The 12841-nt window shown below is 36.0% G+C and overlaps 1 protein-coding gene and 1 pseudogene across 2 annotated transcripts in view; one reads left to right on the top strand and one right to left on the bottom strand.

The window, feature by feature from the left end:
* The window catches only part of RAPGEF6 (Rap guanine nucleotide exchange factor 6), a 184820-nt gene that overhangs the window by 63508 nt on the left and 108471 nt on the right, over positions 1–12841 (top strand). The gene's annotated exons all lie outside the window — the stretch shown is intronic.
* Positions 8134–8530, bottom strand: LOC100959897 (annotated as a pseudogene).

A 12841-nucleotide genomic window follows, 5' to 3' on the forward strand; every position in this document is an offset into this window, starting at 1 on the left:
TGTTAAATTTTTAATGAAGTATTTTAATGTCAGGGCTCCAAACTAAACCACTTTACCATTGCATTGTGCTGTTGTTAAACTGTCATTTTCTAATGGTTTATGTTTTGTTTTCTCCAAACTGGATCATCTATATAACCATGAACTCACTATCCTCAGTTGCATATAAACAACTTGATTTTAAACTCTTAAAAAGCAAAGATCATGGCAGGGTGTGGTGGCTCATGCCTGTAATGCTAGCCCTCTGGGAGGCTGGCGTAGGTAGATTGCCTAGCTCAGGAATTTGAGTCCAGCCTGAGCCAAAGCAAGACCTCGTCCCTAAAAATATCTGGGCATGTGGCAGTCATCTGTAGTCCCAATGGAGTCCCCTACTCAGGAGGCTGAGGCAAGAGAATCGCTTAAGCACAAGAGTTTAAGGTTGCTGTGAACTGTGATTTCACAGCACTCTACTAAAGGCGACAAAGTGAAACTCTGTCTCAAAAAAAAAAAAAAGCAAGGATTATACCTTACTCAGTATGTCCCACAATGCAGAGTGCTGCCTACATAGTGACTGTTCAGTGAATGTTTCTTGAATTCAAATTTGTTCAAGTTATGGACTGTACATTTATGTTTATTTCCTGTAAGTATTGGATATAGGGGATATGTATTAAAGCCTCAGAATTCTTTCTTTGAAATGTATTTATTGAGAAACATGGTGAGAAAACTACCTAGGCACTATTGGTTTTTGGATTTTTCAGTTACTTTATTTTGTTTCCTTGCACTGTGTGGAGAAAAAGTAGTGCTTTTATTTCAGGGTTCTCATATACATTGTTTTTAAATACTTATCATATATAGAAATGTTCTATAATGTTTTCTCATAAGGAGGAAGAAAAGGAAAACATAAAATCACTTTGAATGCAAGATGCTACATCCTCATCTTATACATTCCCTTTCCAAAACCTGAAGTCAGCCTTTTCTCTGATGAAACCTGCTTGCTTTTGTTGGAAAAAAGAATTTAAAAACCCAGATCTGGCTGCCAGTTGTGCCCACTGCTCCAGATGTCTCATCGTCTCTCCTACCTTTCAGCGAACAAAGTTAGAAAATGTGTGTGTGTACGCCACATGTGCATACACACACAGTTGTATACACAAATCTTGTATTTATATTTTGTATCTCTATATCTATGTTAAAGATTCAGAGTTTATTCTAGCTTTTTAAAAAGTACTTCCTTTGTCTAACAGAGAGAAACTTGGCTTTCATTATTATCAATTTGTTTTTTCCTTAAAAGGAAAAATGTTAAATTTCCTTAAAAGGAAAAAACAGTTAAAGTAAAGGGGCAGTTACAGGCAGTGTTATTTGCCCATAACATTGTAGAAAGCACTACTAGCTAGAGTGTTAAGATAAACACATTTTAAATGTACAATTTGATCATTTGACAAATACATATCCCTTATATGTGCATTACCTAGCTCCCTGGCAAGAAATTTGTATATAGAATGGGGAAATCCATGGAGACAAAAAGTAGATTAGAAAGTCTACATAAGCCAATATCTAGAAAAGAAAATGAATCTGTAATTAGAAACCTTTTCATTTAGAAAGTCAGACCCTTGTGGCATCATCCACTGAAGAAAATATTCAGAGAATTATAGGTACCACAGCAAAAGGTCACAGGAGCCAAGTTGAAGGGATTCACATGGCCAGAGCCACACACTTTGAGGCTCTAAATACAGATTCCCAGTAATTGATGGTATCCCTGTGTATATAATAAAGGATAATGTATAAATGTATAAATCCTAATGACATAAATGAATGAACTGGGAAGAAGCAAAAGCACTTTCTGAGAGTAGAATGCCAACTAATAAATTTTGAAAGGATGATTAAGTTAGAAAATAATTAATGAATGCTAAAACTTGGGGGCAAATGTTTGATGAGAAACAGAATACTTAAGAGGTCTCAAAAGTATTTCCCCACAAATCTTTTTTGGTTCTTTTTTTTTTTTTTGAGGCAGAGTCTCACTATGTCACCCTTAGTAGACTGCCATGGCGTCGCAGCTCACAGCAACCTCTAACTCTTGGGCTTAAGCAATTCTCTTGCCTCAGCCTCCCAAGTACCTGGGACTACAGGTACCCGCCTCAACGCCCAGCTATTTTTGTTGTTATTATTGTTGTTGTTGTGTGGCAGGCCTTGGCTGGATTCAAATCCACCAGCCCCGGTGTATGTGGCTGGCACCCTGGCTGCTAAGCTACAGGCACTGAGCCCCACAAATCATTTTTTAAGGGAAAAAGTACTAAATTTATGGTAGGAAAACACGGCAAATACTAACATGGGTTTAGCTATGTCGTGTAAATGACATAGTTGGGGCAGTTCATGATATGTGAATATGGACTGCAGATTAGAGAATTTCAAATTTGGGGATTTTTATAACTATCCTGTGGTTATGTAAGACAGAGTTCCTGTTCTTTGGAAATATATATTGACATATTTTAGATTCAGTAATTACTTTATCTTCAGTTTATTCTCAGATGTTTCAAGAAATGTGTATATGTAAAATAAAAAGTCATAAAGTAGTAACACCAAGTATGTATTTATTGTTGATCATTTTTAAATTCTGAAACTTTTTTATTGATAATCGGCATAGTTTAAAATGCTGTATGAGTTATAGGAGAAAATCCAGACTAGATGAAATTTTCAGAAATCTTAAAAAAATGCTTGGTCCAAGTCTATCAAATGGTTTTACTATGTTTCTATTTATACAAATTTGAAGAATTCCTCTGGTGATTCAGAACATCTTTTTTCTGAACACCTTTTGATCACCTGATATGTTAGTCATCTTAATCTGGTATATTATACAATAATCTCCTTGTTTTAACTTCATTTGTTATGGTGAGGTGTACACATTCTCATATGCTATTGAGATTTTTTCTTATCTCTCTTGACAGTTTTTCTACTTGAGTTATTCCTTTTCTTGTTTGTGAAGAACTTATTAGTAAATGAGCCCTTTTGTTTATAAGAGTCTATAAATTTATCATTTTCTTTAACTTTATATCTAAAATATATTTATTCATAGTTAACAATTTTTAGGGAGTGGAGATCTGTCAAGTTTGTTTTCTTCTAAGGCTTTTGGATTTGAGGTCATGCTTTTAAAAGACCTTCCTCTTAACGGAATTATTTAATTTACCCTGTATGGCTTTGTAGAATTTTATTAGTTCATTATTTTAATTTAAGTTTTAAATTCAACTTCTTCTATGTAGCTGAAGACAGTGACATCCACATAACAATCTGTCTGCCAGTATTTTTCCCAAAAATAATACAGATCTACAAGGTAGGTGAAATCTACAGACAAACCACACTCACAGCATAATTTTAAAGATAGGGAATGTCCAAACTTGAAAATAATTATAAATAACAGTTTTACAGATGGACAATAGCAGTTATTGGAAGGTGTATGAAGAAACTGGAGCCATTATACATTGTTGGTAGAAATTTATATGGTGCAGCTGATTTGAAAATTCAGGATGAGGGCTATGTTAACCAGTTTGAGGAAGTGTTTTGGATTGTGTGTGAAAACCCCACACTGTACCCCAGAAGTGCATTAATGTACATAGTTACCATTCAATTAAAAAAAAGAAAAAGAAAATTCAGGCAGTTTTTCAAACAGTTAAAAATAGAATTATCATATGACTCTTCAATTCCACTCCTACATGTATGCCCAAAAGAATTGAAAATAGGTCTACATAAAATCTTGTCCACTAATGCATACATTATTCATAGATTCCAAAAAATAGAATCAGCCCAAATGTCCATCAGCTTGATAGATAAATAAACAATTTATTGTATATTCATATGGAGGTATATAATTCTGCCATAAAAAGGAATGAAGTATTGATACATGCTACATACAACATAGATGAACCTTGAAAACATTCTGAGTGAAAGAAACTGCATACTAAAGGCTAGTATGTATGATTTTATTTACATGAAATGTATAGAATGGGGAAAACCATGGAGACAAAAAGTAGATTAGAAAATCTACATACGCCAATATCTAGAAAAGAAAATGAATCTGTAATTAGAAACCTTTTTATTTCGAAATTTAGACCTTTGTGGCATCACTGGTAAATTTTTCCAAACATTTTAAAGAAGAAATGATACATAACCTGTAATACAGTGGTTCTCAACCTTCCTAATGCCTCCTAATGCCGCAGCCCTTTAATATAGTTCCTCATGTTGTGGTGACCCCAACCATAAAATTATTTTCATTGCTACTTCATAACTGTAATTTTGCTACTGTTGTGAATCGTAAATATCTCATCTGCAGGATGTATTTTCATTGTTACAAAGGGGTCGCAACCCACAGGTTGAGAACCTCTGCTCTAATAGTAGAATGCTTCAGATTCACTACAGATTGAATACTTTCTGTTTCTCTGGACCCAGTTTAATTTTGATAAGAAAGCCTAACAAGGGCATTATACAAAAGCAATATTATAGGTCAGTATTTTTTAATGAAAATAGATGTAAAAATGTTAAAATTTTAGGGAATCCAGTCCCAGTGATACATACAGTAAATAAAACATCATAACTAAACTGAATTTATTCCTAGAATTACAGGTTGAGTTAGCGTTTGGAAATGAGTGTGATTCACTACATTGATAATAATTAGAGGAAAAAAATCAGATGATCATCTCTGTAGGTGCATGTAAAGTGTTTGATAGTACTCTAAACCCATTCATGATTTTAAAAGTTTCAGCAAGCAAGGGTGAGAAGGAAGGTTTTGTAACCTTATTTCAAGTACCTGCACAAACCCTACAGTAAAGACTGAAGACTTTGTCCCAACATTTTAGAATGTGTCCATACAGCTCAACTCTACCAAAATCACTATACCGGAGATCCGGTATGTTTAGCAAGGGGAAAACAGTAGATAGAAAAACAGTACAGCCTCCATATTTGACCACCAACCTACTTTGACTACCTTATTAAGTTAGTTGAACTAATTTTCATAGACCGGACACGCACCTCGTGTATGTATCAGTACAGCAGGCCTAGTTCCTTACATCTACCACTTCTTTATGTTAGTCAGTTTGTTAACAGTTCCTTGGGTGGTCCACTTACAAAGGTTTTACTGTATATGCAATTATTATTTACACATGATATGATATGCACATAGAAAACCCAAAAATACCTAAATGTGAACTTCTCAAATTACTAAGTAATTTCAGCAAAGCCACTGGATACTTATTCATACACCAAATCAATTATATTTCTCTTGACAAGCAACAAATAATTAGAAGATGGAATTTTATTTTATTTTTTTTTTTATTTATTTTTTATTTTTTTGAGACAGAGCCTCAAGCTGTCCCCCTGGGTAGAGTGCCGTGGCATTACAGCTCACAGCAACCTCTAACTCCTGGGCTCAAGGGAGTCTCTTGCCTCCGCCTCCCAAGTAGCTGGGACCACAGGCGCCCGCCACAACGCCTGGCTATTTTTTGGTTGCAGCCGTCATTGTTGTTTGGCGGGTCCGGGCTGGGGATTCGAACCCGCCACCTTAGGTGTACGTGGCTGGCGCCTTAGCCGGTTGAGCTATAGGCGCCGAGCCAGAATTTTATAATCATACCATTTGTAAACAAAAAAAAAAATGATAGGCATCAGATTAAATCTAACGAAGTTGCAGGAGAACTTTACACAGAAAGCTATAAAAATTTTTATGCATCTGAATCAATTCGGACAGTCGATATATATATATTTTTTTAATTTTCCAATATTTTATTAGGCAGTTTTTTAACATACAGTGCAGTTGAAAGAATTATACAGCGATCACTCATATACCCACCACATGAGTTTCATGATTTTCTTCTTCACATGTAGGGAATTTTTAGGGAGGCCATAGGTTTTGTGCACCTCATCATAATGCCCCTTGATTCCTGTTGGGTGTGTTAGAGGCAGTCAGTATTGTTAATATATAAAAGCTCTCAAGATCTATCTAAAACTTAATGCAGTCTTGATGCAGTTTTTTAAATAGGGGTCAAAAACATCAGTCGACATTCTACATGTATGTCACATAAAGGGAGAATACATTTATAGTAATGATGAAAAAAATACCTAAGCCAGGCACAGTTGTATGAATCTGTAGTCACATCTACTCTGTAGACTGAGGCAGGAGGATTATTTTTTAGCCCAGAAGTTTCCAGCTATAATGTGCTATGTTCATGCCTGTGAATAGCCATTTCACTCCAGTCTGTGCAACACAGTGAGACCCCATCTCTTTAACAACTGTACAAAAGCAATGTTTTAAATTACCTTTAAAAAACAAAAAAATTAAACTTGAACAAAAAGAGATTCTATGTTCTCAGACATGGAGTTACCATCATGTTATTGTTTTTTCTTAGTTCTTAGAGATCCCAGTGAAGAGTACTATCAGTTAAAGTGATGGTTTTGTGCCTAGCACACTTAGGGGGAAAAAAGGCAAGTAAAGGTAGAAGAAAACTGAGAAAGAAGAGCAGTTTAGAGGAGGCATGTAAATCTTTGTGTGTTCTAAAATCAATTTATAAATGATGAAAAAAATGGAATTCCTCCCAACCAAAACAATGATTTTAATATATGTAAAATTTTTGGTATAATTTCACCAAGAATTATTATTTCTGGTGACTTTAAGAGACAGTATTTTGTCTGTACATTCCTAAGGGGATATATCCTTCGCTGTAAGGACTGAAAGAGCTAGTTGTCTCATTGTTAGTACTAATAGTGCTATTTTTACAGTTTTTTATACAGTCATGTGCCACATAATGATGCTTTAGTCAGTGACAGGTCACATATATGATGGTGGTCCTATAAGATTATAATATGGCATTTTTACCGTACCTTTTCTGTGTTTTGATACACAAATCCTTACCATTGTGTTATAATTGCTTGTCAGTGTTGAATAGCAGTAGGCACCTCTGTGTGTAGCAGCAGGCTCTACCATCTGTGTGTGTAAGTCAGTGGTTCTCAGCCTTCCTAATGCCTCCTAATGCCATGACCTTTTAATACAGTTCTTTATGTTGGGGTGACCCCCAATCATAAAATTATTTTCATTGCTACTTCTTAACTGTAATTTTGCTACTGTTATGAATCATAATGTAAATATCTGATATATAGGATGTATTTTCATTGTTACAAAGGGGTCACGACCCATAGGTTAAGAACCGCTGGTGTAAGTATACTCCATGATACTTGTACAGTGATGAAATCCCCTAACATCTCATTTCTTAGAACGATTCCTCATCACTAAGCAACATGTGAGTGTACATGTGTCTATATATATATAGATGCACGTAACATGTAACTATTAATTATAATAACATACATACATGTATATGTGGATTATTAGGAAGCAAAATTATGTAACTAGAATGTTAGTGGTAATGTTGATGTTGTTAATTTAAAGCGATTATATATGTATAAATAATATATACAGGGTAGACATAAAGTTTGTGTGCAATTTAAAATAATTTAACATAGTAAATTTCATATGAACTTTATGGATACTCTGTGTATATTATGAAGAGAAATTCTGTATGTAAAGATATATTTAATTAGAATTAAAATGTGTATCTAATTATAATATAATTAATAACATATTCATATATAAATTTCATTAACAATCACAATTTTTTTCCAGCATAAGAGTTTACATTAAAACAAAGATGTTACTTTAAAAACCTGAACATAAAATTTCAGTAGGAAATGTCAGCATCAACATGTGACTGGTTTTTTCTCTCTTTTTTTTTTTGAAGACAGTCTCCCTTTTGTCTCCCTCGGAAGAGTGGGTGGTGTCACAAAAACCTCCACCTCTTGGGCTTTAGCAATTCTCTTACTTGCCTCAGCCTCCCTAGTAACTGGGACTATAGGGTGTTTTTTCTCTTAAAAGCTTTTTTCTTTTCTTCTTTTTTTTTTTTTTGGCCTTGGCTCTGCTTTACTGACCTCAAAGCACCCTGGGGGCGGGGGGGGGGGAACCACACACACAATAGGAACTGGAACTGGATCCATGCTGGTGGTACCTGACCCCAGAAGAATCCCTCCACCAAGATGTATTTATACAAAATGCAGAGGGAAAAAATGAGGCAATGTGGTTCTGAGTTGAGGGTCAGCCAATGGGCAGCAGTCAGCGAAGGCATGGGCAGGTCATGCCTCTTTCTCCTAAGTGCGAGTGCAAACTACACTACCCTGGGTGAGCATCAGGATAAGTTTTCTATCACTTAGCTCCCACACCCTTGTTGTCTCTTGCCCATCCCACTTCTGCAGGTGGACAAGTTTGCCTCCATCCAGTGTCACAGTGGACTTGACCTTCCTGTCATCTGCTGTTATCAAACTCCACCCCAAGCTCAAAGCTGATCTCTGTGTTCTTGAAGGTGCTCTGTGTCTTTAGTATGTTAGTGTCCCCGTTCTTTTCGATGACTGTGGTAGGCTTGGTCATGTTGGCCACCTGCCTGGTAGCAAAACCCACCCCAATTGACTTCATGTAGTCATTGAAATTCTTGCTATCTACTAGCTTCCAGGTACCCAGGAAGGCGTCCACCATGGTGATGCTGGGCTAGGCTGAGAAAGCAACTACAAGAAGGCAGATGTGCAAGGACTCCACACTGGCCCTCTTAAAAATATTTACCAAATTGGTCCACATTAAGAAAGCAATGTGTTCCCTAAGGCTATTCATTGCAAAAGCTTAGAAGCAGTGACATAAGTAGTTACAACCATTCCTAATGGTTATAGAGCCCTGATAATGGTAAGTACCGTTGCCTCACTAAAGGAGTGTAAACCTCTAGTAAGCAATGGCTTATAGCAGGTATGGATTAAAAAATGTATTAGATTAGAATTTCTTCTGTTAGAAAGCCAGGAAATGTTAAAATTATTGGGCAGCTGTCAAAAGTTCATAGTTAATTTAAAAGAGATAACTAACTGCTAAGTATTATCAAAATACTGCTAAAAAATTTTATCAAGAAGGGTTACAGAAATTTATCAGAAACTTTTTTCTGCATTTATTATGGTGATTCATGCCTCTTTTCTCCTTGGATCTCTTCATATAATTATAGTACATGATTTTTCTAATATTAAATTACCCTTGCATTCTCAATAAAAGCTCAATTTGAGTTACTGGTTTTTTGTGCATTCTGGATCCAGTTTGATAATAAAGTTTAGGACTTTTCCATTTATTTTTTTTTAGTGTGGCATTAGCCTGTAATTTTAGTTTGTAGTACTTTTTTTGTCCTATTTTTGCAGCAAATTCTGTGAGTCCTAATTGTTGAGATCTGTTGGGTTTTTTTCCTTGTCTGTGTAAGATGTTCTTTAACCTGGAAAGTCATTCATTGTGATTGCCGACAGATTTGGGTTTACTTTTATTGCCTTACTGTTCTACTGTTCTTACTGTTCTACTTCCCCCTCCCCTCCTTGTTTTTGCTATCTTTAATAGTGAGGTCTTTTTTTCTCACCTCTTCTTCCTACTTTAAGTCCATTAGAAATAGTGTCTATTGTCTTCTTTTATCGCTAATTCTTGGTGTTTTAAAATTTCTACCTTAAAATATCTGAAGCTAGTAAGTAGCTAAACTTAAGAGTTCAATGCTAGTGACCAGATATAATTCCTATTGCTCAGTGTTTTAACTTTATGTATTTGTCCTATAAATTTTGTCTTACTTTATTGTTTTATACAGTCATTATTTGTTCATATTTATCTACATGTTTAGCATTATTTGCTTTTAATTTTCTTGTATAAAGAAACCTTACTTATGGGAACACTTGTGTAATGTTTGAAATGTCTCCTTTAAAACTTTTTAGTGATGGTCTTTTGTTGTTAAACATCTAAACTAAGTGTAGTATTTTTCTTTTTTTTTCCTTTGTCTCAAAATTTCTTTATTTTTGCCTCATTCTGGGAGGATTATTCGCCATGAACATAGCAGTTCACTTGTGTTGAGTCTACTGATGAGCTTGTCAAAGGCATTCTTCGTTACCATGAATATAATTATTCATAGCAAAATGAGAATTATTTTTTAATCAGTATAATCAGTGCATTTTATTTTTTGCTATTCATTACTTTTGAAGGAGTCTGTCATGAATTTCTTTCCTTTATAGCTGATGTATATTTTTCCTCTGCATTGTAGGTCTTCTATTTATACTTTCTTTGTGAACTTGATGCTGCAGTTTTTGGTTTCATTCTCTTTTGTATTATCACCTTCTTGAACTTCCTTTAAATATGAACTTTCTTTAACTTCCTTTCAACCTTTCTTCTATATCTTCTACACTTTCTTATTTTTCATCTCTTCATAATGCTTTGTATCACATACTGTGTAATTCTTCTGGATCCATCTTCCCAATTCACTAATTCCCATTTTAGTTGCATCTTAATATACCATTCTTATGGGGGTGTCATTTGTTTTGTTTTTTACCGCCTTCTATTTCAGTTTGGGTAATTTTATTGACCTATGTTTAAGTTCATTCATTCTTCATTTTTTTTTTTTTATAGAGAGTCTCACTTTGTCACCTTGGGTAGAGTGTCGTGGCATTATAGCTCACAGCAACTCCCAACTCCTCAGCTCAAGCAGTTCTCTCGTCTCAGCCTCCCGAGTAGCTGAGTAGCTGGGACTACAGGCTACTGCCACAAGGCTCAGCTGTTTTTTTTTTAGACGTGGGGTCTCACCTTGCTCAGGCTGGTCTCAAACTTGTTAGCTCAGGTAGTTGAGCTACCTTGGCCTTCCAGAGTGCTAGGATAACACATGTGAGCCACCACACTTGCCCTAAGTTCATTCATTCTTAACTCAGTTGTGTTGAGTCTGTTGATGAGCTTCTTAAAGATATTCTTCATCTCCATTATCATGTTTTTTGTTTATGACATTGTCATTTTACTCTATCTTATATTTTACTTATGGCTGCTGAAATTTATCATCTGTCTATGCATATTACGAATACCTTTAAAGTATTAGGCTTAATTGTATTAAAATCTGTTTGTGATAGTTCTAGCATCTGGATCAGCCCTAATTTTCATAGACTACTCTGTTGATTGCTTTGTCTCTTGGGATTGTATTTTTTTATATGAGTCTTAATTTTGAATTTCATGCTATATATTGTAGATAAGGGCAGTGAAGACAGAGGATGATAGGTTTTAGGCTTGGAGATAAAAACACTTCTTCTCCTAGAGTTTTGCCAGGTTTAGATTTTTCTGTTGTTGTTATAGTTAGTTTCAGTGCAACAGTGGTTTCAAATTCCATTGGGGTTACCTTGTACTGTGGTTTGTTTGAGGATTTTTATGTGTGTGAGGCAAAGTCTCTCTTTGTCACGCTTGGTAGAATGCTGTTAAGTCATAGCTCACAGCAACCTCAAACTCTTAGGCTCAGGAAATCCTCTTTCCTCAGCCTCCCAAGTAGCTGGGACTATAGGCACCTGCCCCAACACCAGCTGTTTTTTTTTTTTTTTTAAGAGACAGGGTCTTGCTCAGCTGATCTCACACTCCTGAGCTCAGGTGATCCACCCACATTGGCCTCCCAGAGTGGTAGGACTATAGGCATGAGCCACCGTACCCAGCCTGAAGATTTTTCTCAGTATTCCTCTTCAACTCTCAGTTTAGGCCTTCTCTTTATTCTTCTGCTTCACACAGAGTCTCTCTCCATGCTCTCATCCCTCCTCCAAATCTAGATTGGTATTGCTTACTACTCACTGCTTGCTAGCCTGGCAGTGGGAAAGGGATAGCACTTAAGCCTTCTTGTCCTGGTTAAATCTTACCTGCTTAGTAGTGTTTGTAACCTCTGACCCATTTTCAAGTTTCCTTTTGTTTGAAAGTTTTGTTTTTGTTTTTAAGGCAGAGTCTCACTCACTCTTTCTCAGGCTGGAGTGCTGAGCCTTCTCAGCCCAGCTCACAGCAGCCTCAGACTCCTGGGTTCAAGCCATCCTTCTGCCTCAGCCTCCCAAGTAGCTGGGACTACAAGATGCCCACCGTGATGCTTAGCTTATTTTTTTGTACTTTCAGTAGAAATGGTGTCTCGCTTCTGCTCAGGCTGTTCTTTAACCCCTTAACTCAAGCAGTCCTCCCACCTTGGCCTCCCACGGTGCTAGGATTACTGGTATGAGCTACCCAGCCTGTTTGAAAGGTTTTTTTTTTTTTTAATTATAGCTCTATGTTCTCTGATACTTTCAGTATATTGAAGTGTTTACAAATGTTATTCTGTTGTTTTTGTTTGTTGGTTTGGTTTTTGTCTGTCACTTTTCAACCTGTCTTACTTGCTCACATGGTTAAGTTTTGTTGTAGTTGGGTTTTGTGGATTTTTGTATGTTTGTCTATGAGTTCATATGTCTTAGAACTTTAGGTATGGTGATACTTTGATTTGGGGGGTAAGGTGGCATTTTTACAGGAAGGTTCCACAATTGCTTCTCCCAGTGGCTTATATATAATTAACAGTCTTGAACTTTAGATTTGCTTATGTGCTTAAGGTAGTATGAATTCAAACTATAGACTTATAGGAGGGATGGCTTATGTTTTTGAATTCTCAGGGGGTTTTGTTGCTGTTATTGTTTTTGTATGGTTTTCCTTTGCCCCCAACTTTTTCCCAGTGCCAGGGAAGTTTTCTTTTAGGTCTTGCTTGTCCCTTATAATGAGGGTGTAGCTGTTGAAGATGAGCTTTGTGAATAGGTTTCCTGTTGGATTCCACACTTAGTAGATTATTTATCTCCTGTCTCTCTTGCTCCCTACCAACATCAAAGTGGGAGGTTTTTACAGAAACCATCAGGCTTTATTGGCTTCTCAAGCTCAAGTGTTCTTGCTTTCACTTCATTTTGGATTAAAATGGTCTTGGATTCCTTACTTTTGTGCCATTTCAGTTATGCATTTGTGAAAGTGTTTTTTTTTTTTTTT

The sequence above is a fragment of the Otolemur garnettii genome, unplaced genomic scaffold (assembly GCF_000181295.1).
Source record: "Otolemur garnettii isolate 467f Iridium unplaced genomic scaffold, OtoGar3 scaffold00003, whole genome shotgun sequence".
NCBI classification, from domain to species: Eukaryota; Metazoa; Chordata; class Mammalia; order Primates; family Galagidae; genus Otolemur; species Otolemur garnettii.